The following is a 27,554-nucleotide window of genomic DNA, read 5'->3' on the forward strand; positions in this document are numbered from 1 at the left end:
TGCTGGTGGCTGCAGTCAGCCACCTCTTTAATTGGTTTGTCTAAATGTTTTATGAAATCAAGATAAAATTCAATCAATCCCCCAAAACTGCTGATTCATCCTAAAACGGCGACGGACATTTTGATGGATATCAGTAGCCAAGGGGGCTGCAAAGGTGATATGTGCCCGAGTCGCAACAGCTCAAGGTTAAACGGCGCTAGCAGTGTGTTCTTTATGACAGGAGGTGGGGGGGGGGGGGGAACGCCAACGCCCACACAGGGAGGAGAAGCCTGTAGGTTTTACTGCAGGACATACTGCTGCTGCGGCTACAAATGCACAGCACAATGAGCTTTATAGGCGGGATGTGATGGCTGAGACATACAGAAGACGGAATGTACAGTAGGATCAATCTCATACCCTGCGCTGGATTGACTGTGCTCACCGCATGGAGCATTTCACAATCGGTTCATTCATTTCACCATCAGACTTGCAACGGAAATCAATGGTCATTACTTTTTACAAGCGAAGAATTGTTTTCTTTATTTTTTCCGCTTGGTTTGGCAACTGTTTATGCAATGTTGTCCTCACAATTGGTCATGTTGTAAATCATCTTATGTGGCAAACTTCTGACAATCATCTATAAAGTAATAAATACGTGTAGGGCTGCAACTGAAGAATATTTTCATCATCGATTAATCTGCCCATTACTTTCTCCATTAATCATTTGGTCTACAAAATGTCACAAATGCCCAACACAATTTCTCTAAGCACAAGTTGACTTCTCTAAAATGCTTATTTTGTCCGACCGTCACTCCAAAACCCAAAGATATTCAGCAGTAGGTCCTTTGTCCCCGAAGCTCAAAAATGGGAAATAAGTCTGTTGCATTTAAGAGGGGGAGGACAGTAACTATTTCCCTAAGAAACTGTAAGCACTGTAATTTGTATAAATGCCATGAAATCAATGCATCAATTTAATCCACGTAATCGTGAACCAGGAAGTACAAAGAGCCCAGGAGGCCACTGTTTGTGTCCCATGTGAAACCAGAAGTCAACGTTGATTTATTTGTCACGTAACTTCTGTACTTGCGCCACTTACAGTTATTTTAACCCAAACCACGATCTTTTCCTAAACCTAACCAAATTGTTTTGTTGCCTAAACCCAACCAAGTTGTTTCCTGTGAAGACGGAAGTTTATTTTGGCTTTTATCTGTATTGGTATCTGAATCATATTTATGCATATATTATTTATATCTTGTAAAAATGATTGCTTTCCCCAAGTGTGGTCGTTTTGCCTTGTTAATTTTTCCACAAGGACCTTAGTGGTGTACCGCCCAATCAACATTGCCATCCCTAAAAATAACCTAAAGGATTAATCTCCAACATTGTTGCTGATAATATCTGTCTGTATCTGTATAATAATCTGTCAATCGACTAATCAATTAATCGACTAATCATTTCAGCTCTAATGAAGTTTTACCAGTGCGCCTCCTTCACTAGAGAGATTCCACTCTGCATTGAATATATACCCTGAGAAATGCTCTGTTTTATCTTGATGCGATTTTTAGTGTGAAAGTCTAATTATGCTTTAATGGGTTTTGTAATTGCGGATAAATTGCTTATTTTGAACGAGGATTGATGTTTTCATACAAATGAGATTGATTTCTAATTAAAAGCTAATTGAGCATAAATCAGGAAATCGTCTTGTATTGGAAACAACCAAAAAGAACCATTGAGTTTTTTCTTATATCTGCACATTTTGCAGGTTGGGCTGTAATAGGAGTTCGCTGGCTGCCTGCAGCAGCTGTGATTCACCATATCCCTTGCATAGATATTTTTCTACAGTGTGACATATGCTATCTGGGATGTCAGCTGAAATGAGAGGACGGCTGAAATGCAAAGCCATTTCCCGCTTGTCCCATTGTTGAGCTCAGCCATGTTGCTTGCCTATTGTATGGCTGCCTCCAAGTTATCTGTCAGGCCCGGCAAGCACCCTATTATTTTCTGCCATTTGACTGTCCCCCTCTGCCACAGTGCAACACTTCTGTCGTGCCATGTGATCAATCTGATTCTTTTGACATCTAGCGAACAGTATCTAGTGATCTGTAATGGCGGTAATGTTTCCTGTCAGAAAATGGTCCCGGGAAATAGGGTGTGGGAGAGGGAGAGAACGCTAAAGTGCGAATAAGAGACTGAGCGAAAGGAAGAGGAGATAACAGAGAAAGGCAGACAACCTTTATGGGAAATATCACAGTCCAGTCTTTACCCAAAGTCAGAACCGCAGCAGCTTTATTGTTGTTGCTTCCCCTTGCCTTCCTCTTATATCTGCAGTCTCATCCCATTTTTTTCCTACGCCTGTGAGTAAGACAGAAAGCCAATCACAGAACCTCGGTGTGTATGTGCACACCAGAGCCAAGCAGCATTATTTGAGAGGCTGTTAGTCCAAAATGGCTTAGTCCTATTGATTCTTTGAAAACTTGGAGGTAGGAGACAGAAGAAGCAAACAGAAAGGCATTACCATTCCGCTGCCGCTACTTACGTGTTGCCTTTCAAGGAGACACCGCGGCGGCCGGCTATTACTCTATACACTGCATCCCTGTCACTCACAAAGCTGTAAAGTGCCTCCTTAGCCTGTTGCTATTTTCGATGTCAAAGTGAAAGGTCGGCTTTGAATAAGGCCTCAGTCGTTTCCAGTTTATAGAAATCCAATGTCGAGTTAGACTGCTAGGACAAACGTTCATAAAGTACCATAAAGAATTTTCCCTACTTGTCAATTTGCCAGAATTTGAAAGAGGAAAAATCCAGAGCTGTGTTATGTCCATTTCTACAGGATATTTATTGATTTGTACTCCCTAAACTGTTTGCATACTAACATACCATTATTGTGCGTATTGGTAAATTTTGTATTCTCACAACTGGTTGCATGTGTTTGCTGTGTTGTGTTACATAATTGGTTTCGTGCCTGTCAAACAGTTCTTTCGGTGGTGCATTCAGCTACCTACGTATGTAGGGAGGAAGCTTTCTGTAATTAGTTTTGCTTGCATTGGAAAATTCTGCATTCACCCCATTCAACACTTGTCACAAAGGCAACAATTGGAGGAGAAATGAATCCACAGCAAGCAGGCAAACAAATGTGTGGGAAAAAAGCTGTAACAATAATAGCAAACTACCTCAGAAAGCACACAAACTTCCTTGTGTGCTTGCAAGCCACTTACTGTATCTCACTAGCTGCTATAATGATGGTTTGTGTTGCATTATAGTAAAAGTCTGCGACACTGCATGACAATAAACCACCTGGTAACAATTTTAATGCATTTTATAATGTCTACTGCCACATCCTCTAGAGCAATAATCTGAAATATCATGAATATAGAGCAAAAAAACTTAATCTAAGTTTACATCATTAAAGCTGCACTAATCAATATTCTTATATTAAAGTGCCAAATGCGAGATTGAGAGCATTTCTATTGCCTCCACACGGCTCTAAACATGGCGACGGCTGAGCTGGAGGCACGTAGCTAATGGTGCTAACTGCGCTAACAATGAAAACAACTGCAACACTGCTGTCAGAGCTAACAGTGTTAACCTGAGGGGGAACCGGAGGGTGGGTGCAATGCTTATGCAACGGCGCCATTAGCTAACAGCTAACGTTAACGGAGGTTCAATTGAGTTATATTATGATGCGTTCAAGCTCTGTTCAGTAAAAAATGCTTTTGGGCAAAGGTAAATTATAACGTTATTATGATGTGTTCAAATGCAATCTTGTAAAATTTTGTTTTTGGCGAAAAACGTTTATAAATGCAGTTGTGTGAAGGAGTTGTTTTCACAGCAATATAAAATAGATATTAAAAAGGGAATTATGACCTTCAACACTAGCTCTAAGCATCTTATAATAGATAACTAAAACTACTAATGCCAATCATTTATTCAATCATTTATTTCCTAAAAATTGGAATTGTGTGTTTTTATGCCAATCACCACTTTATATGACATTAACAAGGTAAAACAATAACATTTAGAATTTTGGAGAGTTTAAATTATTTTTCGGGACAGTGGTGAAAAAAGTTAGACTGGAGCCTTGAAACCCAGAATGTAATATGGCACTTAAATGCACTAAATGGGTTTAGTTTTGATAGATCATATTATTGTATGCAATTTAAGAAATACAAATTTTCGAAAAAGAAAAACAACTATTTGTTCCATATTATTTCTCTTTTATGTATTTACCATTGCTCCTTAATAAAGCAAAAATATTTTTTTCCGATTACTCAATTAATCTATGGAATAATTGGAAGAATACTCAATTACTAAAATAATCGATGGCTGCAGCCCTAGCTTTTGCCCTCTTGTAGTGTTATCGTGAGACCAGACTTATAACATGAAATTGGCATTAAACTTGCTTTAGCACCCTGGACATGATGTGTGGTACTCTACTTAGAAGGAATAGCAAATGCATGAGTTTATAATTGTGTTTACTTCAGTGCAAAAAAAAGATACAGCCACCTCACCCATCGAGCTCTTAAGAATTCAATCTGAAGAACATCCGCAATCTAAAAAATGAAGAGATGAACATTGCAGCAAGAGAGCAGCAGTATTTTGGACTGCATTCAGTTGTGTTGACAAATAACAAAGCTGCAAGTAATCAGAACAGACCAGGAAATTGCTTGTTTTTTTTGTATGAACCGGTAAAAATCAGCCATTTCCCTATTGGTGTGTGCTTATATCCATGGTCACACACATTTTGCTCAATGTATTGAAAGCATCTTTAGCAAAAGTAACCAACATTGTACATTATAACGTTAAAGAAAAATCCAGAAATGTTAAATGTTTTCCAAAGTTTGTTTCATGTCAGACTCTCTCCCCGTCTCTCTCTTTCTCCTTTTCACAATGACAGACCTTAAACATTATATTCAAATTGGATCTGGGAGATGCGAGCGTAGTCTGCATCTGCTTTGAGAGACATATACACTGAGGCGGCTGATCGTTTCGAGGAGGCACTGAAAATTGTGCTGTCATGGTAGAAAATGCTGAGAGATTAATATGGGTGCATTTCGCTGCCATCATCTCGCTTTCATTATCAAGTAACAAGCGCTGGAGAAAGAAAAAAAAAAGAAAAAGAAAAGACGCTGCTCCACCGCTCAACCTGAGATGTGAGTGTGACATTATGTTGACAATTCAGTGTGTGGGTACTGTTCAGACAGACACAGGCATATCAATGCGAGCCATTACTGTCTATAGTAGATTGGCTTAGCTTTGTGCTGAGGTGTAATTGCGCAGCTGTCTGGCATTAGTCCTCCCAAACAAATTGGCTATGGGAAGACTGCCTTCCAAATCTACCAGCTAGAATACAGTGTGATGCACACAAAATCTCCCTTTGGTTTGCTCCTAGCTCTTCTAACTATGATTATCAGTGCCATTACTCGCTGATTTTTACCATTACATATTGTTATTGTATTGTATGTAGAATATGTTATGCGTGTTATGCTCAAAAAGGTCAGAATATATGTCGACGACTACATGTCATTATTGTTGACTGGACAAGAGTGCCATTACTCGCTGATCTTTACCATTACATATTATTATTGTATTGTACGTAGAATATTTTATTGCTTGTTATGCTCAAAAAGGTCAGAATATGTCGACGACTGCATGTCATTCCTGTTGACTGGACAAGAGTGACAAGGTGAAGATGAATGGGCGACACTCCAGGAAGTCTATCAATATGCACGATGTTGGCTTTACATCCTAATATGAGTTTAGGACTTATATGTGCTAGGCTCTACTGGGATGTGAGGGGTGACGGTGTTAATCTATTCCCGATCATGCCTCTGTCATGGGATATCCTTGGGATTTCACGCTCCGTGGTTTGATACATGAAATGTCATTTCAGACATCCCTTACAAAGCCCAGGGTTACATGATGCAGGAGGGAGGGAGGAGGGTGTGCTCACCCTGCTGGGGTGGCTGGTTGGTACCTTTAGGACTTGATTAGCATTGCCATGTCACTATTTGAATGCTTTGTTATTTTGTTTTGTTTTATACAAGTATGTAATAATAAAGTATAATCCCCCAAAAAGCCCATGAAATAAGGAATAAGCCCACAACATTATTCATCATTTATATTCAACATTGATAATTATTAGTTATTCTCAGACGGTTATCGCTGTTTGTTGTGTCTAGAGGTACATGTAAATGGCCCTCTCTGGAGCAAATGTTTGGTTTGTCCGTTACGGGCTACTGTAGAAACATGGCGACCAGCTCCATAAAGAGGACCCGCTCCGTATGTAGATATAAACGGCTCATTCTAAGGTAACAAAAACACAACGATTTCCTATTTTCAGGTGATTTCAGGTGATAATACATTAATGAAACTACCTACAGTAGCACATTCATAATCTTGATCAGGTTTTAACCTGAGGGTTGTCCCAACTTTGTACCAAAGATATCTAAAACTAGGGATGCACCGGTACCACTTTTTTTCAGACCGAGTACAAGTACAAGTACTTACATTTGGGTACTCGCCCCAACCGCGTCGTGCCTCAAGGGCGGGGCTCAGCCCAAGTAAAAGGCGCCAGGGGTCTTCAGCGATGTCAGCAACCCACCCGATAGGACCCGAAAGAGGGTGACGAGAGGTTAACGTCACGCTGCCGTAAATTGGTATCGGGGCCGTTTTGCGAGTGCGAGTACATGAGCACAGTATCGGACCCGATACCAGTATCGGGTATCGGTGCATCCCTATCTAAAACTAATGTCAGTCTTTCCATGGTATCTTTCAAGCTCCTATAGTGCCACTATTAGGCCAAATATTGTTTTAGCCACTATTGGTAAGACTCTGTGAATGGCATCAGTATCTTGTTATTCCTATCTCCAATACTTACAAATCGTGAGGTATAATGAAAATGGCAGCCGAAAAGGTACCAAAATATTCATGGTACTTTGAGTCCTTATGTTTTCTTCCTGTGCAGTATTATCAAAACTCAAGGTAAAAATAAAGGAAAGATTTTGTGGGTGAATTTGTCTGCAGAAAACTGTTAACTGCAAAAAAGATCCAATGGGTTTCTATGACAACTTCAAGTCAGCAGTCTTTTAACAAATCAAAACATGATTAATCTCTCCCATAAAGTCTGTGGAACGGAGCCTCCTTTTTTTTATGAATGGACCTTCAAGCTCCTCAAGAGATGATTAATCAATGTCTGCTGAAGACGGGGGGAAAAAAGTGTTCATTTTCTAAGGGAAATGCGCAACTTTTGTCAGCTTTGATTCTAATGAGTTCCCCGGTAGAATTGCAGATTATAATAAAGTTTTTGTTATTTATTTTCTTCTGCCTTTGTATTCTCCGTCATTACTTGACACACGTACTGTCAAATACAATATAAATTGTACTTAGTAATCCAGTGTATGACCTCACATCTCAAAAGTAAATACAGAGGGAAACTTTGAAGCTGCCTGATTAAAAAATAAAAACAGATATAGTATAGTAGTATATTAACATCACTTTAACTAAGAATGCATTGTGTGCAATTATTTCCATTTGATCTAGGATGCAACTGCATTGTCTATAACATAAAAACATGTATACTATTTCATCCAAAAAATATCCTCCATCTCTGGAGTCCTCAGTCAAGCTCTTACCCACTGGACTGGGCAGTTTCAGACCGTTTAGTGGAGCAGCATGAAATGTAAATTCGGGGAATTTTACTTTCAAAGTAGCTTCGAGCATTAAGGAATAGCAAACTGCTCCTATGAAAGTTTTATTCCAACCTGCTGACGGTAATCCCTTTCTCATCACTCCTTTGAACACTTTTGGTGCAGTTAAAAGAGGAACAATCGATAATGAACTGAATCTGGCCACATTAGAGCCCCCATCTGGGATATGAATGTTCTCTTCCCCCCATAAATCCATAACATCACGGGTGAAACGCAGTGACAGAGCTAATGAGAGAATATGCTCTCAGTGCACAGAGCTTCTTTTTTTTTTTTACAAACTGAAAACAATACAGCACTCTCAACCGTTTAGGGATCCATTGGTATCCATCCACCGAGCCCACCATTATTCCTCCATCAATGTCATTCAGAGGTGTCATCTCCATGTGGAACTGTCTCAGGATGATGACTGAAATCTAACCGTTTTTTAATGTCACCTCATCTTGCCTCAACTCATGTAAATTAACTTTATAAAATAGCATTATAACACAAAAAGCGTATTCTCATTTGCACCGTTCCTCTATGGCTTTCGCCATTGTTGAATTTGGTCACGTGTGCCCTGTTCCCTCACCTTTTTTCCGACAGGGTTATATTCCACCTCAGTTAATTGAGTAATTAAATATTTTTATATTCCTGCTTGCGCGGGTGGGGACAGCCACATAAATACTGTAATAACAGGGCACACTTTCTGCTTTGAAGGTCAAGCATGTCGCATAGACTTCTGTCTGCCCCTTAAATATTTCATTACTTCAAAATGAAAAATAGTACATCCAATTCAAACATACCTGCAAGTCATTCAGAGGGGCTTTCAGATGCGCTGTTTACAATATAAGCAGGGTTGAGTTTTGACTCTTTTTTTGTTTTTTTTATCATGTTTAGATTATTGTGTTTATTTGTTCTCTTCTGTAATCCTTGCAATAGAGAAGTGATTCATCATCAGTACTGTCTCAAATGGAAGGGACCGCATTAAGGTTACTCTGGTAAAAGTTTACAAGTTGTGTACGGAATCAGCCAGCTTTGATTAGTAAAATATTCTGCATGCATTATGGGTATAAAACTGATCAACCCAACATTCTAATTGGGTTGATCAGTGTAATACCCGAGTAATAGACCCGCCTGTCCACCAGAGGATAGCGCATCAGTGTCACATTTTGCCTCGCCGAGGTGTGCATATTATATAAGGTGCAGTACCAGCAGGGTGCGACAAAACCACTCACTTAGGTTTAAGCAACAAAACCACTTAGGTTTAGGAAAAAACATCATGGTTGGCCTTAAAATAAGTGCGTAAACTAAGTACAATACGCACAGAAACAACGTAACATCAGTATGGAAAACACGTCACAAATATCACTAGCGTAACTTACAAAACACCGGTCTCCTGACTGAGCTAGCTCTGAGTGTAGCATATTCACGTGGATGCATTTACATTGCAGTTATTGCAGACTACATGAGGTACAATCGACATGCCTAAAGCAATAACATCCTATTACATGCTTTTGACGTGCGACCGGGCTGAACTGATGATTATATTCAATACTGATTCATCTGCAAAATGTGTTTTGGAATAAGAAATGAATGGTCTATGAAATGTCAAAACAAAATGCCATCATAATTTCCCATCACCCAAATGTCTTGTTTTGCCTACCAACAGTCCAAAACCTTTTGTCAAGTTTGCTTAATTGAACATTATTCATACATTATTCAATATAATATAATGCATTAGATGTGATGGACTAAAACCAAACAAGTACACGAGTCTTGTTGTAAAGAAAACCAAACTGTTGAACAAATAAAGGTATTGGACCAATTTAAATTTTGGACTTGATGATGTCCGCTACATGAAAAGTTAAGGGGGTCACCCAAGTTCACAAACTCAAACCTACTGTGTCGAACATCTTTTTACAATTTGGTTTAATTTACCGAGGTTCAGTGATATGGAACGCTCTGCCATCTAATATTTTAAAGTTGGCACCAGAACAATTTAAGATAGCTCTCAAAGGTTGTTTTTATTCCGCCAACGTTTTCTTATGGATTATCTCTGTAAATTGCTTACTAATGATGAGTTTTTATTGATGATATAATGTGAATCTTAACTCCATTTAACTTTGTCTTTGGAATGTAAATGGATGTTAGTGTGTGTAATCTTCTCTTCTTTATTTTTTCTCTCTTCTCTCTCTCTTTATCATCCTTTTTAATAATTTATTCTCTTTTTAAAATCGATTAAGGTATGCATAGGAGAGTGCCCTGATCGAGCCCCACCGAGGGTGTTTTGCACCTCTCCATCACATTTGTTCTTATTTGTGTAATCTCTACGACCGTGAATGTCTGCATCAAATTACATGATAATCCATCAAACAGCTAAAGAGAAATTTCACTCTGAACCACAAATTTAAAACTTCCTGGTGGCACTAGAGGAAAAAGTCCGGGGATCACCAAAGACATGAGGATTCATCCTTTGAAGAACATGAATGTCTGTAAAAATGACATGGAAATCCGTCCAGTAGTTGTTGAGATATTTCCGTCTGGACCGAAATGGTGTACCGACTGACAAACAGACCCACGGGCCGATATTGTCATCCACAGAGCAGTGCAGCTGTCTGAGCAAAACGTCTAAAAGCAAAAACTCTTGGTGACATTTGAGAGTCATTATGAAAGACAAACACACATGAGGCCCCCTCTCCCTTCCTGCTGCAGTAAGAGACCCTTGATTCAACGAGCAATAAACAAACGAATTAAGAGACAATTAAATACTAAGTCCAATGTTAGACACCGATCCCTCCCTCGGCCTCACCGCGCAGTAGCTCACAAGCGAGCTGAGGTTAACCCGGGCTAACATTAACATTGATCAGTCTGCAGCCTCCCTCCTCGCAGGGTGCCGAGCCCCTGCTGTCCAATCTCCACCGCCGCTCTCACCTCGGTGCCATTCGATCATCCACAGAGTAAAGGCCCCAATGTTAAACATTAATTATTCCGCAGTCCGGGACTCATTTGACTAATCAGCAGTTACGGGACTCGGGGGCACAGCCGCCTGAGTGGCAAATGCCAATATCCACTCTGTCGGCGGGGGCAAAGGGAGGGGGGGTGACTATGGATCAACAAGCCAATATGGAAGAACTGATCCATCATTTTGTCAGCCATTGTCCAGAGTCCAGAGGGTGACCCATGTGTTTTGCCAATGAGAAAGCAGCAGCGGGGGTTGGTGGTGGTGGGGCGGGTCAACAAGCTACGCCTCCCTGGCGAATGCGTGACCATGCTAACAACAGCCACTTACAGCTTTTAATTACATCAGAGGAGAAGGCAGAGGTGAAAAGAGATGCATGCTGCTCAGTATTACACCACTATACAAAAACACTGTTGTGTTAGTAATGGTGCTCCACCAGTAGTGTGAGTTTTAATAATTTACTTGTAAAGGCAAAAAATAAAGCAAAGGCCACATGTTGCCATCATCATATCATAACACTCTTAAAAACCCGGCTATCAAAACAGTCCAGACTCGTGTGAATGACTATTATTAAAGACATCGGACCAAAGGGTCTCTGAACTCATTTTCAAACAGATTGTGTACATGTTGAACCCTGTTGAATCAAAGTGGCAAAGAAAAGCACAAAGTGGCCATATTTCAATGGTGCATAAATTATAACCCTCTCCCCTAAAAATGCACTCAATTCCATTCCAGCTTCCCACGCCATACAAGCATAGCCTTTACAGAGAGCTTTTAACCGATTGCATTATTTAAAAAGCCACCCCAACGCACAAAAGCAATTTGGTAGAATAGCAGCCGTAAAATATAGCTTTCAGTATTCAGTCGTGGGCACAAATGGTTTGTCTTTCATCACCGCTTTTTTCCTGTGACTGCCTCTGTCCTCTTGTCAGACATGGCACCCGCCGCCCCCACCCCTTTTGCAAAGAGCATCGTAAGTGTTACCGCCACACTCCAATACAATTGATCTCACATCAGGTACACTTGAACCCTCCAACCCCGCCCAATTTACGGAGCAGTTGTTAGGGCGCTATTTGAATTCTCTCATTTGATTTTATGCAATGCCTTTATAGTAGAGCAGTAGATGCACAAAGACACCACAGATGTCCAAACTCGCAAAAGGTCAATGACGAGCATGTGTTGTGTTTTGAAAGACGCATTGCCATTTTTTCGCGATAATTCAAAGACGTCTGAAAACAAAAAACTCCATGGAGAAAAAAGAAATTTCAGTGGGCTCTAACTCATCTGGTTGAAGGATGGGGGGAAAGCTGTGCAACTAATTAAAATGCTGAAATGGTGTAACCTTCAGAGTTTCTATGTTTAAGCCTGGCTTCTTGCTCCAGCAGAAAGTGGCAAATTAAATCAGGTCTGAGCAGTGACACGCCGTGAGAGACAAGTTCAATATGTATGATTTATCTACTTAGACAAATGAAATCACTGTCAGCTTATTCTTGCGAAAAGGTTTCAATGTCTCCTCCTTGGGAGCAAATGCAATTTGTATCAAATTTGATTTTGTCAAAACTTTTTTTTTTTCTCCTTCCCCCAGTGGCCCATGGGAACGGCTTTAAAAGGGTGAACAGAAAGTGAGCATCCACTCTCGTTATCATGGTACAATAAAAGAACAACGTCTTACTCTGTATTGTTATCCTTATCTAGTCTGGAGAAGACAAATGGGAAGACAAGTAAACATGTACTTTATGGAAGTTGAATTTCTAAAATGATCACAAAAGTGTGCTTAATGAATATAATTATTTCCAATAAAAAGTCATATCTACCTGGCTCATCAAAAGCTATGCAGGAAGTTTCATTTTTGCTGTGCAACAACAGATAATTAGATCTCTTTCACCGTGTCGGGGAATATTAATAAATCAAAGATCTCATATTATCTTTTGAGACAGTCGAACCAGGAAAAACAGCAGTGACAAAGTGACAAAGCTCTTAGCGGGCATAAGAATTATGACCATTGTCTGTCGGGAGCAAGAAGTAATTTTATGTTGTTAAAGAGCCACAGAGGGGGGGTCGGGTGGACGGACGAGTCAACAAAAAGTTGGACTTTTGAAACAGACCACTGCTTCCCGTTTCCTATGCAGTCAACACTGGTTTCCTTCACCCACAATTAGTAATTTGTAACGGCAGTGGCAGGCACTGACAAGACGTGTTGCACGGTATACTAGAAAGGTATCGCGATACCCTGCCGTTAAAAACAGTACGATACCCCGTTTTATTAGTATCGATACTATAAGAATGACAGTGTTTTAATACGAGCCGTGAGTTACGTCGATGTGCGACTGCAGGGCCGCTTGTGTGTGTGTGCAGCGCTCTGCTTTAGAGGACGCCATTAGGACTGGGATCCCACGGGAGCAGGCACTTACAACTTTGCTGCTTTCTACAGTTACTGCGGTGTCTTCCTGATTTTAGCAGCTTTTCGCTCATCAACTTCTCACAGAACTTTATCTGAATTTATCTCTGACTTAACTGTTAACTTAACTTAACTAATGCGCCAGCGGGGGCACTGTTTAACATAAAAAAAAGCTTTATTAAACGCTGTTTAATAAGTGACATCAAAATCAGAAATACCTTATTGATCCCCGGGGGAAATTACAGTTGTTCCATGTTAGATAAAAATATATGTATAAACATAGAGAAGTTGTAAGAAAGAAAATAAATAAGAATACAGGTGAAATGTAAATAGGCACATTTAAGCATTTTTAATTAATAAAAATATAATTTAAAGTTCTATGTTTTATCATATTTTCTGTATTGTTTCAGTATCGGTATTAAGATATTTAGGCACGGTATAGTATCAAAGTCAGAATTTTGGTATCGTGACAACACTACTGACAAATGATGTTGCCCTGCCAACAAGGGTGTCAGATCAGAAAACAATAGTGAGCGCTATTACAAATTACATGTTTTTATTGTTTAATTTGAGGACTTTGTTGTCAATCCTCATAAGAAATACAAATTAAAAATTTTGAAAATGACGGCAGTGTGGATCTCATCTTGAATAAGAAACTGAGCATGAATTAAAATTGATCTAAGGTCAAAAATTAAAGTTTGAACCTCACCTTTAAAGCTAAAACAGATGCCATATCTAAAGGAGTGAAGATCTGCAATTCCATTACAGCTGAGCCAACTCAATCTGCTGATAAAGATAATGTGATGTGATTGAGAGCACGACAACAGCTATGGAATGGACCCTAAGGTGAGATTGTTTTGCCAACGAATGAGAAACTGATTAGAATGATGAGCGTCGTCGACGGCTGCTGATGCAGCATTCAAATATTTACCCATTACTGCAGAAAATCATCCTGCGTCCTCTTTACGGTTAATGGAGCTGCATCAATCTGATAACCACAAATGAGAACGCTGTGGTAAACTTTGCATTATCATTTCTCGCCACAGGCAACAGAAGTAAGTGTTTAAAAAGCGCTGACAGTGGATGTGTTTTAAGCAGCCGAGCCTTTCTAGTTTTCAAATGATGCAACCGTCAAATACACTGGTTCCAACCAGCCTCTTTCAAGTAGGACATTTGAAAGCTTCTTGGATGTAGTCGACAGTGAAATGGGTGATACGGCACCGACTGAAGCCAACGCTCTTTGAAACATGTAATCTCAGGATGGTTTGTTGATATCTGTGCTGCCGTCACCTATGGATACAGAGCGCTCAAAATTATTTACTGACCTTTTTCTTCACATTATATAACCGTTTATCCAGCCACATTGAAGACGCCTAAAAAGAAGAGCTAATAGATGTAATGGCCAAATCTAAGTGCATTTCCCATTCATCCTCAGCTCGCCCAGCCTATTTAGCTCTCCCGGTGTCATCATTTCCTGAATAGCATCCTCAGCGGCCAACACCAGTCTGAATGATAACAATGATAAATGTGCTTACTTTCATTCTGCAATCACCATCACCTCCAAATCCATAGTCATTTTCTCCAAAAAGGATATCCACATTAGCTAAGTGAGTGATTTATGAACTTGTCCACACAGCTTTAAATACAGAAACCACTGAGGGGGAGTCGGACAATTCCCATTATATCTCTTAGTGGAACTCTTAAGTTATGTGTCCACGCACTTTTCGTAGCATGATATGCTGGATAATAGGAATTAGGTAAAGTAGTAAAGATCTATCTATCTAAATATAATAACAGATTTTGGCTAGAATATTTTGTAGGTGACGTTATACAAGTAGTATTTTTACTATTATTGTTGTCATAATTACTACTACTGTTTTCAATGTTGTATTATTATTAATACCATTATATTAATATAATAATAATTTATTATTATAGTTATCATTTATTATTTATTTATTTAATGTAAATTTGTATTTATTATTGCTATTATTTATCTATTTATTTATTTTATATAATCTAATAAATATATTATGTATATATTTATAGTATATTTTATATTAATATAATAATATATGTATTTATTTTTTGAAGAGTGTTCTTGTGTCTTTTGACATTATGTTTGTTTATATGTTTGTATGGAAAAGAAACATGGCAATACTATGTTTTGCTATCTTGGAAAATGATGCATCAAACTTTTGAAACAACAACAACAGAAATATAATAACAGGATATTTTTTGTAATATACAACCAGTGAGTTGTCAATTAAATAAGTCAAATGCATTTGAAGATTAACTAAACAATGATAAGTGGCATATGTATTTAACTGCAGTTTGACTGTATTTGTTAGTCTTCTATAAAATATTTTGGCTAAGGGATGAGAAATCAGCAATAACCTCGTAGTTTTCATTTACTTGATATACACAAAATCTAAGAGAAAGAAATATATTTTAAAGATAAATAAGAGGGAATGAGGAGTTGGCTAACATTTTAGTCTACTATATACGTAGTGGTGACTGCTGTAACAACAAAAGGTTTATTCTCATCTAAACAAATTTACCTCCTGTCAGGAAGTTAAACTTTTACCAAGGTCAAAATAAAATGTTCCGCGGCAACCGTTTTGATGTAAACAAAGGCAATTCTTATGGTTAGCACAAGACCTTGCGCATCAAACTGGCTTTTTCACATGAAGGAGAAGTACAAGTCAGGAAGCAATTATTGATGAAGCAAAAAGAGAAATATTGAGGATAACAAGTGTGAACAGAGAACACACTACTACCGGCTGGGAAAGCTGTCATCACCAGCAAAATACCAGACAAAGAAATGTCATATATACAAATGAAACACAAATACAACAGAGTAACATCTGAGGCTCAGCAGTGAGGCTGAAAACCCGGGGACGGCCCCGTGGAAGACGGTGCCAGGAAAATGCTGCATCTACATCCGCCACCTGTTCATACAGGGAGTCACAGACGTCCCAGCATCCCAGCTTAAGTTTAGTCACAAAAGGTAAATTCCGAAGCAGCTGAGAGGAGCAACCAGTATGGTTGAAAAGGGAAGATACTGTAAAGTAGCCTAAAGTATACATTCATCTCATGACTAAGACAGGGACTTATAAATAACATTTATAAATAGCTTTAGTAGCTGAAGTGGGAAGTTATACACCACCTTTCCTTTCTCATACTGTAGCTGCCTCCAATGTTTCACATCCAAGCCAGGTTTTTACGCTGAACAATATATAGCCCGAATGAAAATGACAAAATCAATGGCCAAAGTCATTCTGGTGACAAATTAACTGTAACACTGTTGAAATAGCTCATTTGGGTGCGCCCTCAAGGCTTAGGGGTTAAGATGGCAAACATGCATGAACCACAGCGTACTCTGTTTGAATCCTGCTGGGGATTTTCGTTGCATTTCTCTTTACGTTGTTTCCTGTCTTCTCTATCTAAAGACATGATATGGCAAAAAATAAATAATTTGAATAACTTATATTCTCAAATTCGATCGAAGGTCAAAAATGTTTGATCTTTAGAACTAGACTGATGAATGAGCCAGACTGATATATTAGCCGACAGTAGCTTATTGTGATTTACTGTAGAGAGGTAAATTCCCTCCATGTCCGGTGGACCACCATGGGACCTTATTTTGGAAACAAAATATTTACGGTCAGTCGACGATGAGACAAAGATTTCTTTGATCACATTTGAATTGCGCCATGAATCACACATATGATGTTTGAAAGATAATTTTGCAAGCCAAGAAAGTCGTAGTTTGTCAAAAACTGTTGAAGTACAAGGCTGTGAAAACACGTAAGCGACGTCTCTCTCGCTGAAGCTACGATGCCTTGTGTGTTTCATACTTGGATGTAATCACACGAGCAACGGGTCTCGCTCGTTCTTTCGCTTCCTGGCTCATAAAAGCCAGGAGTCGCAGGTTAAAAACACATCAGGTAAGATATTGTGCGTGCATGGAACATAGCTGAGTTAGCTAACCTGCAAGTGTTGGTGACGTATATTGAGCGAGACGAGAGATGTAGTTCACTGAGCGCTTTCACACAAAACTAAACGACAAACTATGAATATTTTGACTTGAAAAATTATCTTTCAAACATGATATGTGTGATTCATGCCGCTATTCAAACGGGATCAAAAAATGATTTGTGTCTCGCCGTTGACTACCATACATATTTTTTTCCGAAATGAGGTCCCATGGTGGTCCACCGGAAGTAGAGGGACTTTGCCTCTCTATATTAGTATATGATTTATAATAGCATACAGAATATGTCATAAGTAACAAGAATTTGTAGAACGGGAAGTGCCAAAGATATTTTTTGTACGTTATAATGCAATTCTTCCAGAAAACTTATTTAGGGGATCCTTATCAAAAATGCCTTTGTATGTTTATATAAAAAAAAAAAAGAGAGAGAGAATATCAGCCGACATATTCTTATCAGATTTTTATAACTCTCAAATGTTAATATTGACGCAGGCCTCAAAAATCCATTTACGGTTGGGCTGTAGTAATCTTTTAACATTTCAAGTCGTACAACCCATCATTTACTTCCATACTAAAGCAACAGCAACAGAAACCAAATGGTATCACCTCACTGAGAGTTTGCAAAAAAATAATCCACCTCTGTTTGTCAAGATTCCTTCTTCGCCGTTTGTTTTTTGGTGTTACTCCTAATGCGTTAATTTGCATTAATGGCTTGCAAAAATCAATTAAATGCTTTAATTGCGCATTGTATAAGACGCTGTTTTAATGATCCAGCACATACAGAGCTGTGGAGATGAATAACGCTTTTGTTATTTGTTTAACAATGCCTATTTTAATGCACATTCAAAGAGCCCCAATGCTTCCCCCATATCCTGATACAGCAAGAATTGATGACGCCGCCTGCAAACAATGCTGAGCTAAAAGGAAACAGAGAAGTTCAGTTTGTTTACTGAGAATCCTGATTTGCCTCCAGTCCTGCAACTATTTTTCTTTTCACAATGTCGCCCATCAATACTTGAGAGAGCAATGATTGTAATTTTTAGCTGTGTCAGAACGATAACACGGGGATTCTGGGTTTACAAAAGTTTCTTCAGTATGTCCAGTTTGTTGCTTTCTATTCTATTATGAGAAGGCCCTGGATAAGAGGTATGGAGTAGAAGGATATAGACTGCCAATCTAGCTGTCAGAGGCAGTAAGGTCCAGATCTCATCTATAAGTACCAGTTGGCTAAAGGGGGGACTCTGCACTACAGATAAGGAACAGTGTGACCTTAATCCCACAAATGGAGCTTCCTGTGGCCTCAGGAAGTCAGAGGAAACGGTGCCCATACACACTACTCCCTCCTTACAGTATCATTCTGCTGTAGCTTAATTTTTCATGAGGCATTCGGCCAGTAAATCCTGATAAAAAAGTAATGTAAACAAAACGTTTGGAGAAAGCTCCAGGTCTAATCATAATTAGGGATATAATTGCTTACTGGACAATTTTCAAGAGACCAGTAATGATTTCCAATGTGTCTTAAAGCATTGCTTTAAAAAACAACAGAAGCTGAGCTGGGCATCAGTGTTTAAAAAAAATGCCCTCAAGATATCACTTCTGTTCATTGCCAACAGCAAATTAATTTCCATGGAATATATTTACAGTGCAGGTAATACACTTTATTTTCAGTGACATTAATACTTTGCCACATTACACTATTCTAGCTATGACGTTTGGTCTAGACATCAACAACATGGTGTTTAGAAAAAGGGCAATTATATCCAGCATGTGTCCCTCGTCTAAATTTAGAAGTTCCGCCAATGGCATAAGATCACGGTCGGTTTTTTTTTGCTCATAGAGTACACTCAGAAAAAGCCGGTAAATCAGAATTGTACTGAATTCAAAAAGCTTGTCACTGGAGCAGAATCCTGTACAGCACATTATGGTTTTCTGTCTTGTTAAAGGCAGGGTTGACGATGTTATCCAGTAAACACTATTTGTTATATTGGTTGAAATGGTCTTTCACCCCCGACAGCGATCCATTACTGATGAGCTCTGAAAAAGGACCGGAAAAGAGCCGTCATCTGTAGCTACTGTAATCCTGTAAAAACGTCTACCAATCACTGCCTCGAGGTCCGCTTGTAAAGAACCAATCAGATGCCTCCCTGCCTCCCTGCTCGTACTCTATACCCTTGACGTGCACCGGCCTGAACTCAAAGCGCGTCGCCGCCACAAGTTTACTGGAGAATGGAAGAGAAAACTCAGCCAAAAGTAGCACTGCCGCGGTTACTTGTTATGAGGTAGCGTTGTTGAGTTGAGTTCCTCTCTCCGCTCTGTGTCTGTGAAGTAGTTACGATGTGGCGGTGCTCGTGCATGTGTGTGGGGGGGCGTTGCCTTGGAAGGAGTCCCGAGGGGGGGTGGGTGGGACGGGGCTCCTGAGGCGATGCTACTTTCAAATTATGCTAGCTTTCCAACATCGTCGACCCTACCTTTAACTTGCCCTGTTGGACTAAGGGGGTGTAAACAGTGCTGACACACCAACCATTAGTAGCATCAGAACAAGTGTTCTGGCAAGGATCCCTCAACAGCTTCCCAGCAAACACCAAGGCCTATTGAAAGAGGCTGGGTCACGCGTCATATCTTTGGGGTACAACACATGCGCACTAAAAAGTGCATCTCCAGTTACACTGCGCATGTGTCATACCCATATCCAAAGACCCGTATCCGCCCATGTCCCAGCCTCCTTCAATAGGCCTTGGCGAACACCGCCAGTTGTGTTAGATAGGAAACATTATCAGGGATTGAATCTGAGTCACTGCTACTCAAAGACCTTTTTTCTATGTACTACCTGGGTTCCTCAACCAGTGCCTTCTTTTCTCATGTGACGCCATTTGGAGCAAGATGCCATTGTTTGTCAATGCCCTCCAAAACTGTCACATATAATCCCTAACCTTTATGGTTAAGGTTTGATTAAGTTTAAGGCTACTAAACAACTTTGTTAAGGGTTCGAAGCCTCAAGTTTGGTATTTTGGCCGGTTGGTTTTTCGGCTGTCGCAATCTTGTTTTTTGCAACCAGAAGTGACAAAAGAGGGTGGAGCTAAGTACACCCGAATGCTGACATTTTTAAGGGACCAAAATGTTACAGTTAACTTTCCTGAACTGGAATCACACTGTGAAAGGGTTAGTTGTGAGAAGTTGTAAGACGAAAACGTAGACAACATCCTGACCAGACAACGACGTGGTAGTTAACTGTCAATCACAAGGTAGCCACGCCCCAAAGCATATCCTGCTTTATGGTCTATTTGACTCTAAATTGTACCATAATTTATAAAATGAAAATTGTTGTATGAAGAAGACTTGAAACTAGCGATTGAGACCATAAACTCATGTTTACATTTTTTGATGAGGTAGTAAATCAAGTGAGAAGTAGGCTCATTTTCTCATAGACTTCTATACACTCAGACTTCTTTTTGCAACCAGAGAAGTTGCCCCCTGCTGGCTATTAGAAATAAATGCAAGTTTTAAGGCACTTCTGCATTGGCTTCACTTTTCAGACCTGGAGTTTGCCCACTGGTTTTGCTAAAGGAACCAGATATTGAATACTGGTAGGAGATGGGAGGTGAACAGTATTCAACTACGTCTAAATCCTCTTACCTAAGAGGTTGCTATGACAATACCACAGTACCTTTACTTCTGACACTTACTAAGGTCATGAACACAAAAGGTCCTTGTCAAGAAAATGTATGAATTGTTAAAAAAGAAATAATATTAATTATAAATTGTGTGTCTGAACAGAAGCTGACATTTCTTCTTTGTGAGGAGAGTCTCTAACTGTACTTTTAGTTCAGCCTGAACAGATACAAATTTGTACCTTTACAGTGGATAAAATAGTATGTGTCAAGGGCCTATTATGTGCCTGTTATTGTACATCTGTGGGGGGAAAAAAACTGCACTTTGAATTCTGTCTGTGTAAGTTTAAAAAGTTTAAAACTCTGAGTGCAACCCTGAAAAAGCCTTCAAATGTTATAAGAGAAATAGAAAGCTCCTCCGGGGTTGTAGCTTAATGTGTGCAGTGGCTTATTTGTAGATAATTAAAAATACTTGACAACAATTAAGAAAAATAAAATCTGTAATGGGTAGGTAATGGATAATCTGCCTGCTGTGGCACCCTGAAAACTTGACTCAATACTCAGTCCATAATTACAATTATGTTAGATTAATAATTGCAGTGAGCTTCCAGTACACGCGAGGCTGAATGCAATGCCAAGACGTTAAGGTGATACTTCATTATCTATTCATTACTCGTCATTAAGCATTATAGTATCTCACTTAATACACTGTTTGCGCCTGTTAGGCAGTATGACGAGCAAATATTGCACCGGTCCAACATTTCTCTTGGGTTTTGCTCTTTAGATTCAGCAAACTGCGAAACACTTGGGGGGACTTACAAACAAATGTGACATTTTCACCCTGAGGGACTGCTTACATTAAATATTAGCACTGACAGGTGTAGATTCCTCATGCCAACAAATCATCTTGTGAGCCACTCTCCTACATCCTTGGGAGCCAAGACGTTTACCTTAGTCATGTCACCAGACCAGGTCCAATGGATTCTGAATCAAGACCACGTCCAGAGGGCATTGAAATCAGTTAAAACTGAGACCAAAGAGACCACAGAAATTTGAATATCAGTCAAGCTTCAACAGGCGAAAAAGCAGTGGCCTTTCTTTATGCAAAAATAAAGCTTTTGGATGAACAATGACACATGGATATTTGTAGTAATTCTATACTATATCATTCAACATTTAACTAATAAATCAGCATGTTTGGGCACCATGGTATATTGGATAATATAAGATGTGTAGTGCCTCATACTGTACCACAAAATGACCGTAATACCTTAGCAGCGCTTTGGGTTGTTGATCAGTACCAACAAATACTTCATCTATTCCATCATAGTGTCAAAGTAGTATTATTATGTTCACTAAATGTTTCGATTGGATCTCTTCTCAAATTAGCTAGCTTCTTTGTTCCATTGTTAAACTGTCACTTTTATATCACCGCCCATCTTTAACCTACATAAAGCTGTGCCAGAGGCATGTCAATATTGTTGCCAATTCCTCGGTTGCCAACAGAGGTTGATGAAAGTTATAAATTACTCAATGCACTCTGTAAATTGTTTATATTGCTGGGAAGAAAATAAACAGAGGTGGAGCAGGTAGAGAAAAAAAATAGATCTGTGAAGCTCCCGCAGGAGAAGGTTGAGTCAATATCCCATAGTAGCTGATACAAAAGTCAAAAATAGGCAAGTGATTACAGCAACACGTATATAGCGTTTCACTCCAAAATGCCCAATGGCCATTTTTGCAACATTAAATTCAGTAGGCAATACATGATCTGTCCTCAAATCATAAAATAACACAAGCAAATTCCTTAAAACAACTTGGGAGTTCACTTTCAGCAATCAATACATTGTGTTTAGATGGTGGATGTTTCATTTCAGAGCCGATAAATTAAAAGTATGGAACGTAAGCATGGAAGATGGATGGGGGAGATCTTGACAGCTTCTATAGGTTTCCTGGCAGAATAACCACATCTGCCTCAAGGCAAACTACAAACATGTAATCTTCACAGCCCACTGGACAAAGAGTCAACTGTTTGAGTATGTGGAATGCATTCAAGGAACCTTTTTTTCCAATGAATTTGTTACAACCATAAATTTAGATTGTGTTAATACTAGTGTTTTAAAGCACAAGTTGTTTTAGCAGCATGTTTTAAAGCTAATTTTGGGGGAATGTATTAGTGCGTATTAGTCTGCATTCATTGCATTACAACAACAGGTATATTTCAACAGCAGAAAAATACATTTCTTGTTCTTTCATATGAAGAATGCAACTGAAATTGAAGCACACAGACAGACAGACAGACAGACAGAGAGAAAGAGACAGCGAGATTATGAGTGTTTGAAAGTATTTTAAAAGACACCACTGATGTATGTAAATCGATGCCTCTTCTCTCCTTTGTGTGTCAGACAGGCTGTGGCCGTCTCTAGAAAGAAAGAGGTGTGCATCGTTATGAACGCCTACACTGCCCCCTGTCGGTGATGCACAGACATGCACAATGAGGCACAGATAAAAGTCTTAAACTGGTTAAGCGCTTGCAGAAAATGGCTGGCTGGATAGACGAGGATTATGCCATGTAAAGAAAAGAAAAAAAAAGATATTCAGACCACGTGTTATTCAGGCCTTTAACATGTCTGTGCACATAGTGTCTCACCTTTAAATCAAATATCGCACGACAGGCTACTCACTTAAAAAGCGACAATTGTTGTGTGCTTGCCATTTATAGATTAAAATAAACATTCACATTGTTGAAAATACAGGACTCTTTCAAAGACATTGTGTAATGCTGGCGAATCTGAAACTCCAGGCAAAGAGAGGTTGGGGGATTTTCATTTTATGTGGTCTATTGTTGCTTACTGCCTGAGCAGAGTGGATAAATCAAACCAATGGCCTGGGAACACTCCCGGTCAGCCGCAATGGGAGAGTGAGGAGGGGATGGTAGGAGTGAAAGCCCACACATTGGAAAATGAACTGCTGTCTTTCAAACCAAAATCCCACATGATGGGAAAGCAGTGAAGTGGCACTACACTGTGACAGCGCCTTGTTAGTGACTTTAGCTTAAGAACTACTACTGCATTTGGCTCCTTCTGAGAGGGAAGAGAGAGCTGGGAATGTGAATAAAAAAGAGAAATTGTGCGCGGGAGCAGAAAGAGAAGTGGAGGGGAGAAAGGGAGAGAAAGAGGGGGAGAGAGGAGAGAGATATGGCCATGGATCACCAGCCCTCTCTAGTTCAAGGAAAGTTCATTGGAAGTCTTGCTCGGATTCATGTCATCTGTTTAGCTGTTCATTGGTCCCTGGGGTACATCTCTCTGCCTTTACAGTCTGTTCAACTTGACAAAAGGGCAGGAGGCTTATCAAATCTCCAGCAGCCAGGAACAGGTTCTCAGCCAAGTTACATATTTCAAATGAAATTCACAATATCAATTATGGATCTCTCCCAGTATGGACAAAGCGGGTTTCAGTTTCTCACTGGCAAATATAGGCATATGGTGGTTTGGAGCTTCTGAAGGAAAAACAACCAGTAATTTGGCAGACAGTAATAGTAGTCTAATTACAAACAGTGCCTCTGTCAGTGAGTAAGTGGGCATGCAGAATGCTATGAACAATTGCTCCTTCTGTCTTTGTCCAGATGACTGAAAAGCAAAAAAGGAGAGTCATATGTAATTGCCGCAACAAATGCCAAAGTGGCAAATGGCTGTTGTCAAATGGAGACGGTTTTATACGTGTAAACAGGGGAATTAAGTAGAGGACAGCTCATAGACTCGACTGTCTTGTGGAGGCTGTATATGCATCAATTAATAAGTTTCATAGTCATTGAAAAATCATTACAAACTGAGAAAACACACAAATGCACGCAATTCATTGCTGTTACGCGTGAAGGACAAAACCAAACGCTACGTAGAAAAGGCTTTAAATTCTGTCAATTACAAGTCTGAAAGCTGCTAACCAGGTGAATAAGGCTCTGTATCATAAAAGAGCACAACAAAAGCTAAACATATATGTGGGAGTTTTCAATGAAACATGAGGCAAAAGAGTTTCAAAGAGGTAGATTAATGTCTGAGCCGCAGACTGTATATAAGTGGACGTAGTCACCAATTGGTCTGTGGACTGCCGTTTTTAAGCCTCGAGTTCAACATTTTGGCCTTCGCCATCTTGATTTTTAAGCTAAGTGGTTGAGAAGTACAACCAAACGCTGAATAAGACATTTTTAGGCAAACAAAATGTTACAAATAACTTTCATGAACAGAAAACACACTGTGAAAGGGTTAAAGTTGTAAGATGGACAACTCCCAGACCGGACAACACCATGGCAGCGACCTGTCAATCACAAGGTGGCCACGCCCTAAAGCATACCCTGCTTTATGGTTACATTCAGAGTAAAATAGACTATATTTTAATATAAATGGGACCATAATTTACTAAATGAACATCATGCTGTATTGAAGAAGACTTGAAACTAGCGATTGAGACCATAAACTCATGTTTACAATGTTTACTGAGGTAATAAATCAAGTGAGAAGTAGAATCATTTTTGTGTTGCTATGACAATACCACAATACCTACACCTTCACTTCTGACACTTACTAATGTCATGGATGTAAGTTTAAGGCACTTCCAAATTGGCTTCATTTTTCAGAACCAGAGGTTGCCCACTGAATATCACCAAAAAACTGAAACGTTTTTTAATGCATTTACGTATAATCAATATTTCCATACTAAAATTAGATCACATAACTACATGTAATGTAAAATGGATCGTAATGATGAATCTACAGAGAAGTTGTAGGTCTCCTCGGCTCTACCGAGTGTTTTAACATCTTTCTGCTAGTTGTTTTGGTTTTACAGCCTGCAACTTCATGGTTTTGGTTCAGCAGTCTCACCACTGTCATTATCAGTTGCAGGAGGCTCTAAAACTCTAAAAGCCCACTGTCCGCTACCTGTCCAGCAGCAAACAACAGACAAAGTTAGGATCTAGTTGGTGAACACAGTGGAGCATTTAGCAGCAAAAAAGCCAGATGTTAACCTCAGACGTTGGTGGAGGCGGAGAACAAAAACAGAGCTAAAAGGAGAATACATTTTTAACTTTTATCCATCAGGTGGACACAAATTTGACTCCAAATGAAGCCTTTGTATCTAATGAATGTCTAAATAGGCATTTGTATGCTAACAAGTTCCCCATATCAACTTAAAAGGTGATAAAAGGTCAGTGTTGTATTAACAGCTTGTTTGTGCTGCCCACAAGTGGCCAAAATATGAGCGTTTGCAGCTTTAAAGAAGCATTAATAAGTATTATTTACTTGCAGTAAATAACCCCTAGCTATATGAAATACATCATTTTCTATGAATTGATTATCTAGCCAGCCGATTGCTATTTAAGTTTTGTTGCTTGTTGTGTTTTTTTAAATGCTTTTTACTTTTCTAAAGCCCTTCAAATTGCCTCTGTGTTTGAACGATGCTATAAGAATTAATTTTCCTTGCCTTGCCTTCTTTGCCGCACTGCTGACAAACTCTCACACTCATTCCTCTCACCTCTCACCTTCTCAGTTCCGACCATCTTCTTCTTTATCCAATACGCTCTACTTGCAGCTCCTTTAACAGCACGCCATGCATTCAGCGAAAAAAATAGCTCAAACTCAAGGTCAGACTGACTTAAAAAGACCAGCTTAAGACCATAAATGCAAGAAACTGACAGTCATGTGTGATATGTAACAGTACACTGCCTTCTCTGTTGCCTCACCTTTATCCGTGACGCCTCAGTACTTTTCAAGGCTTGCCCTACTTTGTCTTCTGAGGGGCATAAGTTTCACCTTGGTAAAGAAAGAGAAGGAAGGGTGGAGAAGCTGCGGGTATAGATTGTTTTCTAGTCTCTATAGCATATACTGAATGTGCAGTAAGAAATCAATTAATGCATATTTAACGTCGCAGCAGTGTGATATTATAACCATGACTTATATGTAAGTTAAGATAAAGAAAAAGAGGGTTTATTGTCTCCCATCTCCTTAGTTTGTAAACACCTCAGAAATCACTCCACCTGTGATACAGTGTCAATAACATATTATTGTGGGCGTCATAAAAAAGTGCAAAATTCCATCATCTGTGTATAAGAACATAAGCTTTTTTAAATTAATGCTCAGGTTGAGAGCCGAGTTGGAAATCCAAGTTTTCTCAGACTCCAATTGTCATGTTTTTATCTCCAAAATGAAACTAAAATCTCGTAGGTTTCAATACAGACCCGTCTTCTGTCATTCACAAAAACAGACCCACTTTGTCCAACTATAAAATTAGCAGGAATAAGTATAGATTTCACACAATTAGTGTTAACTGGTTATAATTTTCCACTGGGAATAGTCTGACTATTTCCCTTTCAAAGACCAGTAAACCAGAGCTAATATAACATGATACAAGTTGGAAATAAAAAAATGGAGTGATGTAAACCAGTAAAAGCAGGCAGGAAATAAGCCAACACTCCAATCACACCGGAATAATCCTTTATGGGAATTTCTGGAGCGCACAGAGTGCAGAGCAGATTTCCGCCTCCTTCATCACTCAAAGAACTGGAGGTTTTTCCTTCCTGAGGGATGCTTCAACTTCCCACTACACACAGTTCAACACATGTACGACATAACAAGGAAGAATGGAGCTGCTCTGAAGGCAAACGGTGGCCCTTTTGGTAAATAATATTCAACCAGTATATTGCCTCGTGTTTCCATTACTTTTTTCCCCACCTGCTGTATCTCAATATCTCATTATGATATTCTCATGTATACAACCTGGGGCCTTGTAAAACTACAAAGACAAACGGAGCTGATATGTTATTCGCGTATTGAAAAACTCACAGTGTGACGGTTGGAGATAGATTACATTTCATTTCTATCATGTCTATAGTAGCGCTGCTAAGCCTCGAGTGTCTGTAGACATTCAATAGCATAATGTTCAG

At 39.3% G+C, this 27,554-nt stretch overlaps 1 long non-coding RNA gene across 2 annotated transcripts in view; it reads right to left on the reverse strand.

The window, feature by feature from the left end:
- Positions 1-27,554, reverse strand: part of LOC119481244 — a 102,673-nt gene that overhangs the window by 63,647 nt on the left and 11,472 nt on the right. Inside the window, exon 1 of one of the 2 annotated variants that reach the window (XR_005205143.1) lies at positions 13,950-14,329. The exons of the other annotated variant lie outside the window; for it this stretch is intronic. This is a non-coding gene — a long non-coding RNA (uncharacterized LOC119481244). Of the gene's footprint in view, positions 1-13,949; positions 14,330-27,554 lie in introns of those variants that run through there. 2 annotated transcript variants of the gene reach the window in all.

The sequence above is a fragment of the Sebastes umbrosus genome, chromosome 22 (assembly GCF_015220745.1).
Source record: "Sebastes umbrosus isolate fSebUmb1 chromosome 22, fSebUmb1.pri, whole genome shotgun sequence".
In the NCBI taxonomy this organism is placed as follows: domain Eukaryota; kingdom Metazoa; phylum Chordata; class Actinopteri; order Perciformes; family Sebastidae; genus Sebastes; species Sebastes umbrosus.